The sequence below is a fragment of the Dendrobates tinctorius genome, unplaced genomic scaffold (genome assembly GCF_039654945.1).
Source record: "Dendrobates tinctorius isolate UK_male_01 unplaced genomic scaffold, ASM3965494v1 ptg000011l, whole genome shotgun sequence".
NCBI lineage: Eukaryota > Metazoa > Chordata > Amphibia > Anura > Dendrobatidae > Dendrobates > Dendrobates tinctorius.
In genome coordinates this window covers 118,793,432-118,811,912 of record NW_027361679.1, presented here as the reverse complement: position 1 = coordinate 118,811,912, position 18,481 = coordinate 118,793,432, and the positions used below count along the sequence as shown (strand labels likewise).

Sequence of the window (18,481 nt, the reverse complement as noted above, 5' to 3'; positions counted from 1 at the left end):
CGAGGGCATGCATATTCATCTTAGAATGGCCGTTGACGGAAGCGTGCCATCTCTGACGTTCTTTTCAAGAAGGATAAACTCGGAAGGGCAAGCTTGGAAAAAAAATGTACAAAATGTCAACAGGACCAGGGATTCCCAGCCAGTCTCCTATGCCGGTACTGGCCCGGCTTCAAGCTGCTTAGCGGCTGCGATGTGACGAGGGAATGCATATTCAGCTTAGAATGGCCGTTGACGGATGCGTGCCATCTCTGACGTTCTTTTCAAGAAGGATAAACTCGGAAGGGCAAGCTTGGAAAAAAAACGTACAAAATGTCAACAGGACCAGGGATTCCCAGCCAGTCTCCCATGCCGGTACTGGCCCGGCCTCAAGCTGCTTAGTGGCTGCGATCTGACGAGGGCAGGTATATTCAGCTTAGAATGGCCGTTGACAGAAGCGTGCCATCTCTGACGTTTTTTTCAAGAAGGATAAACTCGGAAGGGCAAGCTTGGAAAAAAAACGTACAAAATGTCAACAGGACCAGGGATTCCCAGCCAGTCTCCCATGCCGGTACTGGCCCGGCCTCTGGCTGCTTAGCGGCTGCGATCTGATGAGGGCATGCATATTCAGCTTAGAAGGGCCATTGACGGAAGTGTGCCATCTCTGACGTTCTTTTCAAGAAGGATAAACTCGGAAGGGCAAGCTTGGAAATAAAACGTACAAAATGTCAACAGGACCAGGGATTCCCAGCCAGTCTCCCATGCTGGTACTGGCCCGGCCTCAAGCTGCTGCGATCTGACGAGGGCATGCATATTCAGCTTAGAATGGCCGTTGACGGAAGCGTGCCATCTCTGACGTTCTTTTCAAGAAGGATAAACTCGGAAGGGCAAGCTTGGAAAAAAAACGTACAAAATGTCAACAGGACCAGGGAATCCCAGCCAGTCTCCCATGCCGGCACTGGCCCGGCCTCAAGCTGCTTAGCAGCTGCGATCTGACGAGGGCATGCATATTCAGCTTAGAATGGCCGTTGACGGAAGCGTGCCATCTCTGACGTTTTTTTCAAGAAGGATAAACTCGGAAGGGCAAGCTTGGAAAAAAAACGTACAAAATGTCAACAGGACCAGGGATTCCCAGCCAGTCTCCCATGCCGGTACTGGCCCAGCCTCAAGCTGCTTAGCGGCTGCGATCTGACGAGGGCATGCATATTCAGCTTAGAATGGCCGTTGACGGAAGCGTGCCATCTCTGACGTTTTTTTCAAGAAGGATAAACTCGGAAGGGCAAGCTTGGAAATAAAACGTACAAAATGTCAACAGGACCAGGGATTCCCAGCCAGTCTCCCATGCCGGTACTGGCCCGGCCTCAAGCTGCTGCGATCTGACGAGGGCATGCATATTCAGCTTAGAATGGCCGTTGACGGAAGCGTGCCATCTCTGACGTTCTTTTCAAGAAGGATAAACTCGGAAGGGCAAGCTTGGAAAAAAAACATTCAAAATGTCAACAGGACCAGGGATTCCCAGCCAGTCTCCCATGCCGGTACTGGCCCGGCCTCAAGCTGCTTAGCGGCTGCGATCTGACGAGGGAATGCATATTCAGCTTAGAATGGCCGTTGACAGAAGCGTGCCATCTCTGACGTTCTTTTCAAGAAGGATAAACTCGGAAGGGCAAGCTTGGAAATAAAACGTACAAAATGTCAACAGGACCAGGGATTCCCAGCCAGTCTCCCATGCCGGTACTGGCCCGGCCTCAAGCTGCTTAGCGGCTGCGATCTGACGAGGGCATGCATATTCAGCTTAGAATGGCCGTTGACGGAAGCGTGCCATCTCTGACGTTTTTTTCAAGAAGAATAAACTCGGAAGGGCAAGCTTGGAAAAAAACGTACAAAATGTCAACAGGACCAGGGATTCCCAGCCAGTCTCCCATGCCAGTACTGCCCCGGCCTCAAGCTGCTTAGCGGCTGCGATCTGACGAGGGCAGGCATATTCAGCTTAGAATGGCCGTTGACGGAAGCGTGCCATCTCTGACGTTTTTTTCAAGAAGGATAAACTCGGTAGGGCAAGCTTGGAAAAAAAACGTACAAAATGTCAACAGGACCAGGGATTCCCAGCCAGTCTTCCATGCCGGTACTGGCCCGGCCTCAGGCTGCTTAGCAGCTGCGATCTGACGAGGGCATGCATATTTAGCTTAGAATGGCCATTGACGGAAGTGTGCAATCTCTGACGTTCTTTTCAAGAAGGATAAACTCGGAAGGGCAAGCTTGGAAATAAAACGTACAAAATGTCAACAGGACCAGGGATTCCCAGCCAGTCTCCCATGCCGGTACTGGCCCGGCCTCAAGCTGCTGCGATCTGACAAGGGCATGCATATTCAGCTTAGAATGGCCATTGACGGAAGTGTGCCATCTCTGACGTTCTTTTCAAGAAGGATAAACTCGGAAGGGCAAGCTTGGAAAAAAAACGTACAAAATGTCAACACGACCAGGGATTCCCAGCCAGTCTCCCATGCCAGTACTGGCCCAGCCTCAAGCTGCTTAGCGGCTGCAATCTGACAAGGGCATGCATATTCAGCTTAGAATGGCCATTGACGGAAGTGTGCCATCTCTGACGTTCTTTTCAAGAAGGATAAACTCGGAAGGGCAAGCTTGGAAATAAAACGTACAAAATGTCAACAGGACCAGGGATTCCCAGCCAGTCTCCCATGCCGGTACTGGCCCGGCCTCAAGCTGCTTAGCGGCTGCAATCTGACGAGGGCATGCATATTCAGCTTAGAATGGCCGTTGACAGAAGCGTGCCATCTCTGACGTTTTTTTCAAGAAGGATAAACTCGGAAGGGCAAGCTTGGAAATAAAACATACAAAATGTTAACAGGACCAGGGATTCCCAGCCAGTCTCCCATGCCGGTACTGGCCCGGCCTCAAGCTGCTTAGCAGCTGCAATCTGACAAGGGCATGCATATTCAGCTTAGAATGGCCGTTGACAGGAGCGTGCCCTCTCTGACGTTCTTTTCAAGAAGGATAAACTCGGAAGGGCAAGCTTGGAAATAAAACGTACAAAATGTCAACAGGACCAGGGATTCCCAGCCAGTCTCCCATGCCGGTACTGGCCCGGCCTCAAGCTGCTGCGATGTGACGAGGGCATGCATATTCAGCTTAGAATGGCCGTTGACGGAAGCGTGCCATCTCTGACGTTCTTTTCAAGAAGGATAAACTCGGAAGGGCAAGCTTGGAAAAAAAACGTACAAAATGTCAACAGGACCAGGGATTCCCAGCCAGTCTCCCATGCCGGTACTGGCCCGGCCTCAAGCTGCTTAGCGGCTGCGATCTGACGAGGGCATGCATATTCAGCTTAGAATGGCCGTTGACGGAAGCGTGCCATCTCTGACGTTCTTTTCAAGAAGGATAAACTCGGAAGGGCAAGCTTGGAAATAAAACGTACAAAATGTCAACAGGACCAGGGATTCCCAGCCAGTCTCCCATGCTGGTACTGGCCCGGCCTCAAGCTGCTTAGCGGCTGCGATCTGACGAGGGCATGCATATTCATCTTAGAATGGCCGTTGACGGAAGCGTGCCATCTCTGACGTTCTTTTCAAGAAGGATAAACTCGGAAGGGCAAGCTTGGAAAAAAAATGTACAAAATGTCAACAGGACCAGGGATTCCCAGCCAGTCTCCTATGCCGGTACTGGCCCGGCTTCAAGCTGCTTAGCGGCTGCGATGTGACGAGGGAATGCATATTCAGCTTAGAATGGCCGTTGACGGACGCGTGCCATCTCTGACGTTCTTTTCAAGAAGGATAAACTCGGAAGGGCAAGCTTGGAAAAAAAACATACAAAATGTCAACAGGACCAGGGATTCCCAGCCAGTCTCCCATGCCGGTACTGGCCCGGCCTCAAGCTGCTTAGCAGCTGCGATCTGACGAGGGCATGCATATTCAGCTTAGAATGGCCGTTGACGGAAGTGTGCCATCTCTGACGTTTTTTTCAAGAAGGATAAACTCGGAAGGGCAAGCTTGGAAATAAAACGTACAAAATGTTAACAGGACCAGGGATTCCCAGCCAGTCTCCCATGCCGGTACTGGCCCGGCCTCAGGCTGCTTAGCAGCTGCGATCTGACGAGGGCATGCATATTTAGCTTAGAATGGCCATTGACGGAAGTGTGCAATCTCTGACGTTCTTTTCAAGAAGGATAAACTCGGAAGGGCAAGCTTGGAAATAAAACGTACAAAATGTCAACAGGACCAGGGATTCCCAGCCAGTCTCCCATGCCGGTACTGGCCCGGCCTCAAGCTGCTTAGCGGCTGCGATCTGACGAGGGCATGCATATTCAGCTTAGAATGGCCGTTGACGGAAGCGTGCCATCTCTGACGTTCTTTTCAAGAAGGATAAACTCGGAAGGGCAAGCTTGGAAATAAAACGTACAAAATGTCAACAGGACCAGGGATTCCCAGCCAGTCTCCCATGCTGGTACTGGCCCAGCCTCAAGCTGCTTAGCGGCTGCGATCTGACGAGGGCATGCATATTCATCTTAGAATGGCCGTTGACGGAAGCGTGCCATCTCTGACGTTCTTTTCAAGAAGGATAAACTCGGAAGGGCAAGCTTGGAAAAAAAATGTACAAAATGTCAACAGGACCAGGGATTCCCAGCCAGTCTCCTATGCCGGTACTGGCCCGGCTTCAAGCTGCTTAGCGGCTGCGATGTGACGAGGGAATGCATATTCAGCTTAGAATGGCCGTTGACGGACGCGTGCCATCTCTGACGTTCTTTTCAAGAAGGATAAACTCGGAAGGGCAAGCTTGGAAAAAAAACGTACAAAATGTCAACAGGACCAGGGATTCCCAGCCAGTCTCCCATGCCGGTACTGGCCCGGCCTCAAGCTGCTTAGTGGCTGCGATCTGACGAGGGCAGGCATATTCAGCTTAGAATGGCCGTTGACAGAAGCGTGCCATCTCTGACGTTTTTTTCAAGAAGGATAAACTCGGAAGGGCAAGCTTGGAAAAAAAACGTACAAAATGTCAACAGGACCAGGGATTCCCAGCCAGTCTCCCATGCCGGTACTGGCCCGGCCTCTGGCTGCTTAGCGGCTGCGATCTGATGAGGGCATGCATATTCAGCTTAGAAGGGCCATTGACGGAAGTGTGCCATCTCTGACGTTCTTTTCAAGAAGGATAAACTCGGAAGGGCAAGCTTGGAAATAAAACGTACAAAATGTCAACAGGACCAGGGATTCCCAGCCAGTCTCCCATGCTGGTACTGGCCCGGCCTCAAGCTGCTGCGATCTGACGAGGGCATGCATATTCAGCTTAGAATGGCCGTTGACGGAAGCGTGCCATCTCTGACGTTCTTTTCAAGAAGGATAAACTCGGAAGGGCAAGCTTGGAAAAAAAATGTACAAAATGTCAACAGGACCAGGGATTCCCAGCCAGTCTCCTATGCCGGTACTGGCCCGGCTTCAAGCTGCTTAGCGGCTGCGATGTGACGAGGGAATGCATATTCAGCTTAGAATGGCCGTTGACGGACGCGTGCCATCTCTGACGTTCTTTTCAAGAAGGATAAACTCGGAAGGGCAAGCTTGGAAAAAAAACGTACAAAATGTCAACAGGACCAGGGATTCCCAGCCAGTCTCCCATGCCGGTAATGGCCCGGCCTCAAGCTGCTTAGCGGCTGCGATCTGACGAGGGCATGCATATTCAGCTTAGAATGGCCGTTGACGGAAGCGTGCCATCTCTGACGTTCTTTTCAAGAAGGATAAACTCGGAAGGGCAAGCTTGGAAATAAAACGTACAAAATGTCAACAGGACCAGGGATTCCCAGCCAGTCTCCCATGCCGGTACTGGCCCGGCCTCAAGCTGCTTAGTGGCTGCGATCTGATGAGGGCATGCATATTCAGCTTAGAAGGGCCATTGACGGAAGTGTGCCATCTCTGACGTTCTTTTCAAGAAGGATAAACTCGGAAGGGCAAGCTTGGAAAAAAAACGTACAAAATGTCAACAGGACCAGGGATTCCCAGCCAGTCTCCCATGCCGGTACTGGCCCGGCCTCAAGCTGCTTAGCAGCTGCGATCTGACAAGGGCATGCATATTCAGCTTAGAATGGCCGTTGACGGAAGCGTGCCATCTCTGACGTTCTTTTCAAGAAGGATAAACTCGGAAGGGCAAGCTTGGAAATAAAACGTACAAAATGTCAACAGGACCAGGGATTCCCAGCCAGTCTCCCATGCTGGTACTGGCCCGGCCTCAAGCTGCTTAGCGGCTGCGATCTGACGAGGGCATGCATATTCATCTTAGAATGGCCGTTGACAGAAGCGTGCCATCTCTGACGTTTTTTTCAAGAAGGATAAACTCGGAAGGGCAAGCTTGGAAATAAAACATACAAAATGTTAACAGGACCAGGGATTCCCAGCCAGTCTCCCATGCCGGTACTGGCCCGGCCTCAAGCTGCTTAGCAGCTGCAATCTGACAAGGGCATGCATATTCAGCTTAGAATGGCCGTTGACAGGAGCGTGCCCTCTCTGACGTTCTTTTCAAGAAGGATAAACTCGGAAGGGCAAGCTTGGAAATAAAACATACAAAATGTCAACAGGACCAGGGATTCCCAGCCAGTCTCCCATGCCGGTACTGGCCCGGCCTCAAGCTGCTGCGATGTGACGAGGGCATGCATATTCAGCTTAGAATGGCCGTTGACGGAAGCGTGCCATCTCTGACGTTCTTTTCAAGAAGGATAAACTCGGAAGGGCAAGCTTGGAAAAAAAACGTACAAAATGTCAACAGGACCAGGGATTCCCAGCCAGTCTCCCATGCCGGTACTGGCCCGGCCTCAAGCTGCTTAGCGGCTGCGATCTGACGAGGGCATGCATATTCAGCTTAGAATGGCCGTTGACGGAAGCGTGCCATCTCTGACGTTCTTTTCAAGAAGGATAAACTCGGAAGGGCAAGCTTGGAAATAAAACGTACAAAATGTCAACAGGACCAGGGATTCCCAGCCAGTCTCCCATGCTGGTACTGGCCCGGCCTCAAGCTGCTTAGCGGCTGCGATCTGACGAGGGCATGCATATTCAGCTTAGAATGGCCGTTGACGGAAGCGTGCCATCTCTGACGTTCTTTTCAAGAAGGATAAACTCGGAAGGGCAAGCTTGGAAAAAAAATGTACAAAATGTCAACAGGACCAGGGATTCCCAGCCAGTCTCCTATGCCGGTACTGGCCCGGCTTCAAGCTGCTTAGCGGCTGCGATGTGACGAGGGAATGCATATTCAGCTTAGAATGGCCGTTGACGGACGCGTGCCATCTCTGACGTTCTTTTCAAGAAGGATAAACTCGGAAGGGCAAGCTTGGAAAAAAAACATACAAAATGTCAACAGGACCAGGGATTCCCAGCCAGTCTCCCATGCCGGTACTGGCCCGGCCTCAAGCTGCTTAGCGGCTGCGATCTGACGAGGGCATGCATATTCAGCTTAGAATGGCCGTTGACGGAAGCGTGCCATCTCTGACGTTCTTTTCAAGAAGGATAAACTCGGAAGGGCAAGCATGGAAATAAAACGTACAAAATGTCAACAGGACCAGGGATTCCCAGCCAGTCTCCCATGCCGGTACTGGCCCGGCCTCAAGCTGCTTAGCGGCTGCGATCTGACGAGGGCATGCATATTCAGCTTAGAATGGCCGTTGACGGAAGCGTGTCATCTCTGACGTTCTTTTCAAGAAGGATAAACTCGGAAGGGCAAGCTTGGAAAAAAAATGTACAAAATGTCAACAGGACCAGGGATTCCCAGCCAGTCTCCTATGCCGGTACTGGCCCGGCCTCAAGCTGCTTAGCGGCTGCGATGTGACGAGGGAATGCATATTCAGCTTAGAATGGCCGTTGACGGACGCGTGCCATCTCTGACGTTCTTTTCAAGAAGGATAAACTCGGAAGGGCAAGCTTGGAAAAAAAACGTACAAAATGTCAACAGGACCAGGGATTCCCAGCCAGTCTCCCATGCCGGTACTGGCCCGGCCTCAAGCTGCTTAGTGGCTGCGATCTGACGAGGGCAGGCATATTCAGCTTAGAATGGCCGTTGACAGAAGCGTGCCATCTCTGACGTTTTTTTCAAGAAGGATAAACTCGGAAGGGCAAGCTTGGAAAAAAAACGTACAAAATGTCAACAGGACCAGGGATTCCCAGCCAGTCTCCCATGCCGGTACTGGCCCGGCCTCCGGCTGCTTAGCGGCTGCGATCTGATGAGGGCATGCATATTCAGCTTAGAAGGGCCATTGACGGAAGTGTGCCATCTCTGACGTTCTTTTCAAGAAGGATAAACTCGGAAGGGCAAGCTTGGAAATAAAACGTACAAAATGTCAACAGGACCAGGGATTCCCAGCCAGTCTCCCATGCCGGTACTGGCCCGGCCTCAAGCTGCTTAGCAGCTGCGATCTGACGAGGGCATGCATATTCAGCTTAGAATGGCCGTTGACGGAAGTGTGCCATCTCTGACGTTTTTTTCAAGAAGGATAAACTCGGAAGGGCAAGCTTGGAAATAAAACGTACAAAATGTTAACAGGACCAGGGATTCCCAGCCAGTCTCCCATGCCGGTACTGGCCCGGCCTCAGGCTGCTTAGCAGCTGCGATCTGACGAGGGCATGCATATTTAGCTTAGAATGGCCATCGACGGAAGTGTGCAATCTCTGACGTTCTTTTCAAGAAGGATAAACTCGGAAGGGCAAGCTTGGAAATAAAACGTACAAAATGTCAACAGGACCAGGGATTCCCAGCCAGTCTCCCATGCCGGTACTGGCCCGGCCTCAAGCTGCTTAGCGGCTGCGATCTGACGAGGGCATGCATATTCAGCTTAGAATGGCCGTTGACGGAAGCGTGCCATCTCTGACGTTCTTTTCAAGAAGGATAAACTCGGAAGGGCAAGCTTGGAAATAAAACGTACAAAATGTCAACAGGACCAGGGATTCCCAGCCAGTCTCCCATGCTGGTACTGGCCCAGCCTCAAGCTGCTTAGCGGCTGCGATCTGACGAGGGCATGCATATTCATCTTAGAATGGCCGTTGACGGAAGCGTGCCATCTCTGACGTTCTTTTCAAGAAGGATAAACTCGGAAGGGCAAGCTTGGAAAAAAAATGTACAAAATGTCAACAGGACCAGGGATTCCCAGCCAGTCTCCTATGCCGGTACTGGCCCGGCTTCAAGCTGCTTAGCGGCTGCGATGTGACGAGGGAATGCATATTCAGCTTAGAATGGCCGTTGACGGACGCGTGCCATCTCTGACGTTCTTTTCAAGAAGGATAAACTCGGAAGGGCAAGCTTGGAAAAAAAACGTACAAAATGTCAACAGGACCAGGGATTCCCAGCCAGTCTCCCATGCCGGTACTGGCCCGGCCTCAAGCTGCTTAGTGGCTGCGATCTGACGAGGGCAGGCATATTCAGCTTAGAATGGCCGTTGACAGAAGCGTGCCATCTCTGACGTTTTTTTCAAGAAGGATAAACTCGGAAGGGCAAGCTTGGAAAAAAAACGTACAAAATGTCAACAGGACCAGGGATTCCCAGCCAGTCTCCCATGCCGGTACTGGCCCGGCCTCTGGCTGCTTAGCGGCTGCGATCTGATGAGGGCATGCATATTCAGCTTAGAAGGGACATTGACGGAAGTGTGCCATCTCTGACGTTCTTTTCAAGAAGGATAAACTCGGAAGGGCAAGCTTGGAAATAAAACGTACAAAATGTCAACAGGACCAGGGATTCCCAGCCAGTCTCCCATGCTGGTACTGGCCCGGCCTCAAGCTGCTGCGATCTGACGAGGGCATGCATATTCAGCTTAGAATGGCCGTTGACGGAAGCGTGCCATCTCTGACGTTCTTTTCAAGAAGGATAAACTCGGAAGGGCAAGCTTGGAAAAAAAATGTACAAAATGTCAACAGGACCAGGGATTCCCAGCCAGTCTCCTATGCCGGTACTGGCCCGGCTTCAAGCTGCTTAGCGGCTGCGATGTGACGAGGGAATGCATATTCAGCTTAGAATGGCCGTTGACGGACGCGTGCCATCTCTGACGTTCTTTTCAAGAAGGATAAACTCGGAAGGGCAAGCTTGGAAAAAAAACGTACAAAATGTCAACAGGACCAGGGATTCCCAGCCAGTCTCCCATGCCGGTACTGGCCCGGCCTCAAGCTGCTTAGCGGCTGCGATCTGACGAGGGCATGCATATTCAGCTTAGAATGGCCGTTGACGGAAGCGTGCCATCTCTGACGTTCTTTTCAAGAAGGATAAACTCGGAAGGGCAAGCTTGGAAATAAAACGTACAAAATGTCAACAGGACCAGGGATTCCCAGCCAGTCTCCCATGCCGGTACTGGCCCGGCCTCAAGCTGCTTAGCGGCTGCGATCTGATGAGGGCATGCATATTCAGCTTAGAAGGGCCATTGACGGAAGTGTGCCATCTCTGACGTTCTTTTCAAGAAGGATAAACTCGGAAGGGCAAGCTTGGAAAAAAAACGTACAAAATGTCAACAGGACCAGGGATTCCCAGCCAGTCTCCCATGCCGGTACTGGCCCGGCCTCAAGCTGCTTAGCAGCTGCGATCTGACGAGGGCATGCATATTCAGCTTAGAATGGCCGTTGACGGAAGTGTGCCATCTCTGACGTTTTTTTCAAGAAGGATAAACTCGGAAGGGCAAGCTTGGAAATAAAACGTACAAAATGTTAACAGGACCAGGGATTCCCAGCCAGTCTCCCATGCCGGTACTGGCCCGGCCTCAGGCTGCTTAGCAGCTGCGATCTGACGAGGGCATGCATATTTAGCTTAGAATGGCCATTGACGGAAGTGTGCAATCTCTGACGTTCTTTTCAAGAAGGATAAACTCGGAAGGGCAAGCTTGGAAATAAAACGTACAAAATGTCAACAGGACCAGGGATTCCCAGCCAGTCTCCCATGCCGGTACTGGCCCGGCCTCAAGCTGCTTAGCGGCTGCGATCTGACGAGGGCATGCATATTCAGCTTAGAATGGCCGTTGACGGAAGCGTGCCATCTCTGACGTTCTTTTCAAGAAGGATAAACTCGGAAGGGCAAGCTTGGAAATAAAACGTACAAAATGTCAACAGGACCAGGGATTCCCAGCCAGTCTCCCATGCCGGTACTGGCCCGGCCTCAAGCTGCTTAGCGGCTGCAATCTGACGAGGGCATGCATATTCAGCTTAGAATGGCCGTTGACAGAAGCGTGCCATCTCTGACGTTTTTTTCAAGAAGGATAAACTCGGAAGGGCAAGCTTGGAAATAAAACATACAAAATGTTAACAGGACCAGGGATTCCCAGCCAGTCTCCCATGCCGGTACTGGCCCGGCCTCAAGCTGCTTAGCAGCTGCAATCTGACAAGGGCATGCATATTCAGCTTAGAATGGCCGTTGACAGGAGCGTGCCCTCTCTGACGTTCTTTTCAAGAAGGATAAACTCGGAAGGGCAAGCTTGGAAATAAAACATACAAAATGTCAACAGGACCAGGGATTCCCAGCCAGTCTCCCATGCCGGTACTGGCCCGGCCTCAAGCTGCTGCGATGTGACGAGGGCATGCATATTCAGCTTAGAATGGCCGTTGACGGAAGCGTGCCATCTCTGACGTTCTTTTCAAGAAGGATAAACTCGGAAGGGCAAGCTTGGAAAAAAAACGTACAAAATGTCAACAGGACCAGGGATTCCCAGCCAGTCTCCCATGCCGGTACTGGCCCGGCCTCAAGCTGCTTAGCGGCTGCGATCTGACGAGGGCATGCATATTCAGCTTAGAATGGCCGTTGACGGAAGCGTGCCATCTCTGACGTTCTTTTCAAGAAGGATAAACTCGGAAGGGCAAGCTTGGAAATAAAACGTACAAAATGTCAACAGGACCAGGGATTCCCAGCCAGTCTCCCATGCTGGTACTGGCCCAGCCTCAAGCTGCTTAGCGGCTGCGATCTGACGAGGGCATGCATATTCATCTTAGAATGGCCGTTGACGGAAGCGTGCCATCTCTGACGTTCTTTTCAAGAAGGATAAACTCGGAAGGGCAAGCTTGGAAAAAAAATGTACAAAATGTCAACAGGACCAGGGATTCCCAGCCAGTCTCCTATGCCGGTACTGGCCCGGCTTCAAGCTGCTTAGCGGCTGCGATGTGACGAGGGAATGCATATTCAGCTTAGAATGGCCGTTGACGGACGCGTGCCATCTCTGACGTTCTTTTCAAGAAGGATAAACTCGGAAGGGCAAGCTTGGAAAAAAAACGTACAAAATGTCAACAGGACCAGGGATTCCCAGCCAGTCTCCCATGCCGGTACTGGCCCGGCCTCAAGCTGCTTAGTGGCTGCGATCTGACGAGGGCAGGCATATTCAGCTTAGAATGGCCGTTGACAGAAGCGTGCCATCTCTGACGTTTTTTTCAAGAAGGATAAACTCGGAAGGGCAAGCTTGGAAAAAAAACGTACAAAATGTCAACAGGACCAGGGATTCCCAGCCAGTCTCCCATGCCGGTACTGGCCCGGCCTCTGGCTGCTTAGCGGCTGCGATCTGATGAGGGCATGCATATTCAGCTTAGAAGGGCCATTGACGGAAGTGTGCCATCTCTGACGTTCTTTTCAAGAAGGATAAACTCGGAAGGGCAAGCTTGGAAATAAAACGTACAAAATGTCAACAGGACCAGGGATTCCCAGCCAGTCTCCCATGCTGGTACTGGCCCGGCCTCAAGCTGCTGCGATCTGATGAGGGCATGCATATTCAGCTTAGAATGGCCGTTGACGGAAGCGTGCCATCTCTGACGTTCTTTTCAAGAAGGATAAACTCGGAAGGGCAAGCTTGGAAAAAAAACGTACAAAATGTCAACAGGACCAGGGAATCCCAGCCAGTCTCCCATGCCGGCACTGGCCCGGCCTCAAGCTGCTTAGCAGCTGCGATCTGACGAGGGCATGCATATTCAGCTTAGAATGGCCGTTGACGGAAGCGTGCCATCTCTGACGTTTTTTTCAAGAAGGATAAACTCGGAAGGGCAAGCTTGGAAAAAAAACGTACAAAATGTCAACAGGACCAGGGATTCCCAGCCAGTCTCCCATGCCGGTACTGGCCCAGCCTCAAGCTGCTTAGCGGCTGCGATCTGACGAGGGCATGCATATTCAGCTTAGAATGGCCGTTGACGGAAGCGTGCCATCTCTGACGTTTTTTTCAAGAAGGATAAACTCGGAAGGGCAAGCTTGGAAATAAAACGTACAAAATGTCAACAGGACCAGGGATTCCCAGCCAGTCTCCCATGCCGGTACTGGCCCGGCCTCAAGCTGCTGCGATCTGACGAGGGAATGCATATTCAGCTTAGAATGGCCGTTGACGGAAGCGTGCCATCTCTGACGTTCTTTTCAAGAAGGATAAACTCGGAAGGGCAAGCTTGGAAAAAAAACATTCAAAATGTCAACAGGACCAGGGATTCCCAGCCAGTCTCCCATGCCGGTACTGGCCCGGCCTCAAGCTGCTTAGCGGCTGCGATCTGACGAGGGAATGCATATTCAGCTTAGAATGGCCGTTGACAGAAGCGTGCCATCTCTGACGTTCTTTTCAAGAAGGATAAACTCGGAAGGGCAAGCTTGGAAATAAAACGTACAAAATGTCAACAGGACCAGGGATTCCCAGCCAGTCTCCCATGCCGGTACTGGCCCGGCCTCAAGCTGCTTAGCGGCTGCGATCTGACGAGGGCATGCATATTCAGCTTAGAATGGCCGTTGACGGAAGCGTGCCATCTCTGACGTTTTTTTCAAGAAGAATAAACTCGGAAGGGCAAGCTTGGAAAAAAACGTACAAAATGTCAACAGGACCAGGGATTCCCAGCCAGTCTCCCATGCCAGTACTGCCCCGGCCTCAAGCTGCTTAGCGGCTGCGATCTGACGAGGGCAGGCATATTCAGCTTAGAATGGCCGTTGACGGAAGCGTGCCATCTCTGACGTTTTTTTCAAGAAGGATAAACTCGGTAGGGCAAGCTTGGAAAAAAAACGTACAAAATGTCAACAGGACCAGGGATTCCCAGCCAGTCTTCCATGCCGGTACTGGCCCGGCCTCAGGCTGCTTAGCAGCTGCGATCTGACGAGGGCATGCATATTTAGCTTAGAATGGCCATTGACGGAAGTGTGCAATCTCTGACGTTCTTTTCAAGAAGGATAAACTCGGAAGGGCAAGCTTGGAAATAAAACGTACAAAATGTCAACAGGACCAGGGATTCCCAGCCAGTCTCCCATGCCGGTACTGGCCCGGCCTCAAGCTGCTGCGATCTGACAAGGGCATGCATATTCAGCTTAGAATGGCCATTGACGGAAGTGTGCCATCTCTGACGTTCTTTTCAAGAAGGATAAACTCGGAAGGGCAAGCTTGGAAAAAAAACGTACAAAATGTCAACACGACCAGGGATTCCCAGCCAGTCTCCCATGCCAGTACTGGCCCAGCCTCAAGCTGCTTAGCGGCTGCAATCTGACAAGGGCATGCATATTCAGCTTAGAATGGCCATTGACGGAAGTGTGCCATCTCTGACGTTCTTTTCAAGAAGGATAAACTCGGAAGGGCAAGCTTGGAAATAAAACGTACAAAATGTCAACAGGACCAGGGATTCCCAGCCAGTCTCCCATGCCGGTACTGGCCCGGCCTCAAGCTGCTTAGCGGCTGCAATCTGACGAGGGCATGCATATTCAGCTTAGAATGGCCGTTGACAGAAGCGTGCCATCTCTGACGTTTTTTTCAAGAAGGATAAACTCGGAAGGGCAAGCTTGGAAATAAAACATACAAAATGTTAACAGGACCAGGGATTCCCAGCCAGTCTCCCATGCCGGTACTGGCCCGGCCTCAAGCTGCTTAGCAGCTGCAATCTGACAAGGGCATGCATATTCAGCTTAGAATGGCCGTTGACAGGAGCGTGCCCTCTCTGACGTTCTTTTCAAGAAGGATAAACTCGGAAGGGCAAGCTTGGAAATAAAACGTACAAAATGTCAACAGGACCAGGGATTCCCAGCCAGTCTCCCATGCCGGTACTGGCCCGGCCTCAAGCTGCTGCGATGTGACGAGGGCATGCATATTCAGCTTAGAATGGCCGTTGACGGAAGCGTGCCATCTCTGACGTTCTTTTCAAGAAGGATAAACTCGGAAGGGCAAGCTTGGAAAAAAAACGTACAAAATGTCAACAGGACCAGGGATTCCCAGCCAGTCTCCCATGCCGGTACTGGCCCGGCCTCAAGCTGCTTAGCGGCTGCGATCTGACGAGGGCATGCATATTCAGCTTAGAATGGCCGTTGACGGAAGCGTGCCATCTCTGACGTTCTTTTCAAGAAGGATAAACTCGGAAGGGCAAGCTTGGAAATAAAACGTACAAAATGTCAACAGGACCAGGGATTCCCAGCCAGTCTCCCATGCTGGTACTGGCCCGGCCTCAAGCTGCTTAGCGGCTGCGATCTGACGAGGGCATGCATATTCATCTTAGAATGGCCGTTGACGGAAGCGTGCCATCTCTGACGTTCTTTTCAAGAAGGATAAACTCGGAAGGGCAAGCTTGGAAAAAAAATGTACAAAATGTCAACAGGACCAGGGATTCCCAGCCAGTCTCCTATGCCGGTACTGGCCCGGCTTCAAGCTGCTTAGCGGCTGCGATGTGACGAGGGAATGCATATTCAGCTTAGAATGGCCGTTGACGGACGCGTGCCATCTCTGACGTTCTTTTCAAGAAGGATAAACTCGGAAGGGCAAGCTTGGAAAAAAAACATACAAAATGTCAACAGGACCAGGGATTCCCAGCCAGTCTCCCATGCCGGTACTGGCCCGGCCTCAAGCTGCTTAGCGGCTGCGATCTGACGAGGGCATGCATATTCAGCTTAGAATGGCCGTTGACGGAAGCGTGCCATCTCTGACGTTCTTTTCAAGAAGGATAAACTCGGAAGGGCAAGCATGGAAATAAAACGTACAAAATGTCAACAGGACCAGGGATTCCCAGCCAGTCTCCCATGCCGGTACTGGCCCGGCCTCAAGCTGCTTAGCGGCTGCGATCTGACGAGGGCATGCATATTCAGCTTAGAATGGCCGTTGACGGAAGCGTGTCATCTCTGACGTTCTTTTCAAGAAGGATAAACTCGGAAGGGCAAGCTTGGAAAAAAAATGTACAAAATGTCAACAGGACCAGGGATTCCCAGCCAGTCTCCTATGCCGGTACTGGCCCGGCCTCAAGCTGCTTAGCGGCTGCGATCTGACAAGGGCATGCATATTCAGCTTAGAATGGCCATTGACGGAAGTGTGCCATCTCTGACGTTCTTTTCAAGAAGGATAAACTCGGAAGGGCAAGCTTGGAAAAAAAACGTACAAAATGTCAACACGACCAGGGATTCCCAGCCAGTCTCCCATGCCAGTACTGGCCCAGCCTCAAGCTGCTTAGCGGCTGCAATCTGACAAGGGCATGCATATTCAGCTTAGAATGGCCATTGACGGAAGTGTGCCATCTCTGACGTTCTTTTCAAGAAGGATAAACTCGGAAGGGCAAGCTTGGAAATAAAACGTACAAAATGTCAACAGGACCAGGGATTCCCAGCCAGTCTCCCATGCCGGTACTGGCCCGGCCTCAAGCTGCTTAGCGTCTGCAATCTGACGAGGGCATGCATATTCAGCTTAGAATGGCCGTTGACAGAAGCGTGCCATCTCTGACGTTTTTTTCAAGAAGGATAAACTCGGAAGGGCAAGCTTGGAAATAAAACATACAAAATGTTAACAGGACCAGGGATTCCCAGCCAGTCTCCCATGCCGGTACTGGCCCGGCCTCAAGCTGCTTAGCAGCTGCAATCTGACAAGGGCATGCATATTCAGCTTAGAATGGCCGTTGACAGGAGCGTGCCCTCTCTGACGTTCTTTTCAAGAAGGATAAACTCGGAAGGGCAAGCTTGGAAATAAAACATACAAAATGTCAACAGGACCAGGGATTCCCAGCCAGTCTCCCATGCCGGTACTGGCCCGGCCTCAAGCTGCTGCGATGTGACGAGGGCATGCATATTCAGCTTAGAATGGCCGTTGACGGAAGCGTGCCATCTCTGACGTTCTTTTCAAGAAGGATAAACTCGGAAGGGCAAGCTTGGAAAAAAAACGTACAAAATGTCAACAGGACCAGGGATTCCCAGCCAGTCTCCCATGCCGGTACTGGCCCGGCCTCAAGCTGCTTAGCGGCTGCGATCTGACGAGGGCATGCATATTCAGCTTAGAATGGCCGTTGACGGAAGCGTGCCATCTCTGACGTTCTTTTCAAGAAGGATAAACTCGGAAGGGCAAGCTTGGAAATAAAACGTACAGAATGTCAACAGGACCAGGGATTCCCAGCCAGTCTCCCATGCTGGTACTGGCCCGGCCTCAAGCTGCTTAGCGGCTGCGATCTGACGAGGGCATGCATATTCATCTTAGAATGGCCGTTGACGGAAGCGTGCCATCTCTGACGTTCTTTTCAAGAAGGATAAACTCGGAAGGGCAAGCTTGGAAAAAAAATGTACAAAATGTCAACAGGACCAGGGATTCCCAGCCAGTCTCCTATGCCGGTACTGGCCCGGCTTCAAGCTGCTTAGCGGCTGCGATGTGACGAGGGAATGCATATTCAGCTTAGAATGGCCGTTGACGGACGCGTGCCATCTCTGACGTTCTTTTCAAGAAGGATAAACTCGGAAGGGCAAGCTTGGAAAAAAAACATACAAAATGTCAACAGGACCAGGGATTCCCAGCCAGTCTCCCATGCCGGTACTGGCCCGGCCTCAAGCTGCTTAGCGGCTGCGATCTGACGAGGGCATGCATATTCAGCTTAGAATGGCCGTTGACGGAAGCGTGCCATCTCTGACGTTCTTTTCAAGAAGGATAAACTCGGAAGGGCAAGCATGGAAATAAAACGTACAAAATGTCAACAGGACCAGGGATTCCCAGCCAGTCTCCCATGCCGGTACTGGCCCGGCCTCAAGCTGCTTAGCGGCTGCGATCTGACGAGGGCATGCATATTCAGCTTAGAATGGCCGTTGACGGAAGCGTGTCATCTCTGACGTTCTTTTCAAGAAGGATAAACTCGGAAGGGCAAGCTTGGAAAAAAAATGTACAAAATGTCAACAGGACCAGGGATTCCCAGCCAGTCTCCTATGCCGGTACTGGCCCGGCCTCAAGCTGCTTAGCGGCTGCGATGTGACGAGGGAATGCATATTCAGCTTAGAATGGCCGTTGACGGACGCGTGCCATCTCTGACGTTCTTTTCAAGAAGGATAAACTCGGAAGGGCAAGCTTGGAAAAAAAACGTACAAAATGTCAACAGGACCAGGGATTCCCAGCCAGTCTCCCATGCCGGTACTGGCCCGGCCTCAAGCTGCTTAGTGGCTGCGATCTGACGAGGGCAGGCATATTCAGCTTAGAATGGCCGTTGACAGAAGCGTGCCATCTCTGACGTTTTTTTCAAGAAGGATAAACTCGGAAGGGCAAGCTTGGAAAAAAAACGTACAAAATGTCAACAGGACCAGGGATTCCCAGCCAGTCTCCCATGCCGGTACTGGC

At 51.3% G+C, this 18,481-nt stretch overlaps 29 pseudogenes; all 29 read right to left on the bottom strand.

Moving 5' to 3' along the window:
• Positions 1–310: 310 nt before the first annotated feature.
• LOC141051367 (5S ribosomal RNA) lies at positions 311–429 on the bottom strand (annotated as a pseudogene).
• A 1,237-nt stretch (positions 430–1,666) lies between these two features.
• On the bottom strand, positions 1,667–1,785 carry LOC141052416 (5S ribosomal RNA; annotated as a pseudogene).
• Positions 1,786–1,861: 76 nt separating this feature from the next.
• LOC141057071 (5S ribosomal RNA) lies at positions 1,862–1,980 on the bottom strand (annotated as a pseudogene).
• Positions 1,981–3,217: 1,237 nt separating this feature from the next.
• On the bottom strand, positions 3,218–3,336 carry LOC141052410 (5S ribosomal RNA; annotated as a pseudogene).
• Positions 3,337–3,805: 469 nt separating this feature from the next.
• LOC141055667 (5S ribosomal RNA) lies at positions 3,806–3,924 on the bottom strand (annotated as a pseudogene).
• Positions 3,925–4,197: 273 nt separating this feature from the next.
• LOC141052403 (5S ribosomal RNA) lies at positions 4,198–4,316 on the bottom strand (annotated as a pseudogene).
• A 469-nt stretch (positions 4,317–4,785) lies between these two features.
• Positions 4,786–4,904, bottom strand: LOC141056949 (5S ribosomal RNA; annotated as a pseudogene).
• Positions 4,905–6,729: 1,825 nt separating this feature from the next.
• On the bottom strand, positions 6,730–6,848 carry LOC141052395 (5S ribosomal RNA; annotated as a pseudogene).
• Positions 6,849–6,925: 77 nt separating this feature from the next.
• Positions 6,926–7,044, bottom strand: LOC141051410 (5S ribosomal RNA; annotated as a pseudogene).
• Positions 7,045–7,317: 273 nt separating this feature from the next.
• On the bottom strand, positions 7,318–7,436 carry LOC141052388 (5S ribosomal RNA; annotated as a pseudogene).
• Positions 7,437–7,513: 77 nt separating this feature from the next.
• Positions 7,514–7,632, bottom strand: LOC141052383 (5S ribosomal RNA; annotated as a pseudogene).
• Positions 7,633–7,905: 273 nt separating this feature from the next.
• On the bottom strand, positions 7,906–8,024 carry LOC141056944 (5S ribosomal RNA; annotated as a pseudogene).
• Positions 8,025–8,297: 273 nt separating this feature from the next.
• LOC141055664 (5S ribosomal RNA) lies at positions 8,298–8,416 on the bottom strand (annotated as a pseudogene).
• A 273-nt stretch (positions 8,417–8,689) lies between these two features.
• LOC141052378 (5S ribosomal RNA) lies at positions 8,690–8,808 on the bottom strand (annotated as a pseudogene).
• A 469-nt stretch (positions 8,809–9,277) lies between these two features.
• On the bottom strand, positions 9,278–9,396 carry LOC141056938 (5S ribosomal RNA; annotated as a pseudogene).
• A 657-nt stretch (positions 9,397–10,053) lies between these two features.
• Positions 10,054–10,172, bottom strand: LOC141052374 (5S ribosomal RNA; annotated as a pseudogene).
• A 273-nt stretch (positions 10,173–10,445) lies between these two features.
• LOC141055659 (5S ribosomal RNA) lies at positions 10,446–10,564 on the bottom strand (annotated as a pseudogene).
• Positions 10,565–10,837: 273 nt separating this feature from the next.
• On the bottom strand, positions 10,838–10,956 carry LOC141052370 (5S ribosomal RNA; annotated as a pseudogene).
• Positions 10,957–11,613: 657 nt separating this feature from the next.
• Positions 11,614–11,732, bottom strand: LOC141052363 (5S ribosomal RNA; annotated as a pseudogene).
• Positions 11,733–12,201: 469 nt separating this feature from the next.
• LOC141056929 (5S ribosomal RNA) lies at positions 12,202–12,320 on the bottom strand (annotated as a pseudogene).
• Positions 12,321–13,557: 1,237 nt separating this feature from the next.
• On the bottom strand, positions 13,558–13,676 carry LOC141052358 (5S ribosomal RNA; annotated as a pseudogene).
• A 76-nt stretch (positions 13,677–13,752) lies between these two features.
• On the bottom strand, positions 13,753–13,871 carry LOC141057024 (5S ribosomal RNA; annotated as a pseudogene).
• A 1,237-nt stretch (positions 13,872–15,108) lies between these two features.
• LOC141052353 (5S ribosomal RNA) lies at positions 15,109–15,227 on the bottom strand (annotated as a pseudogene).
• Positions 15,228–15,696: 469 nt separating this feature from the next.
• Positions 15,697–15,815, bottom strand: LOC141052348 (5S ribosomal RNA; annotated as a pseudogene).
• A 77-nt stretch (positions 15,816–15,892) lies between these two features.
• On the bottom strand, positions 15,893–16,011 carry LOC141052342 (5S ribosomal RNA; annotated as a pseudogene).
• A 1,049-nt stretch (positions 16,012–17,060) lies between these two features.
• Positions 17,061–17,179, bottom strand: LOC141052339 (5S ribosomal RNA; annotated as a pseudogene).
• A 469-nt stretch (positions 17,180–17,648) lies between these two features.
• LOC141052334 (5S ribosomal RNA) lies at positions 17,649–17,767 on the bottom strand (annotated as a pseudogene).
• Positions 17,768–17,844: 77 nt separating this feature from the next.
• On the bottom strand, positions 17,845–17,963 carry LOC141052330 (5S ribosomal RNA; annotated as a pseudogene).
• Positions 17,964–18,236: 273 nt separating this feature from the next.
• Positions 18,237–18,355, bottom strand: LOC141056924 (5S ribosomal RNA; annotated as a pseudogene).
• Between the last annotated feature and the right edge of the window lie 126 nt (positions 18,356–18,481).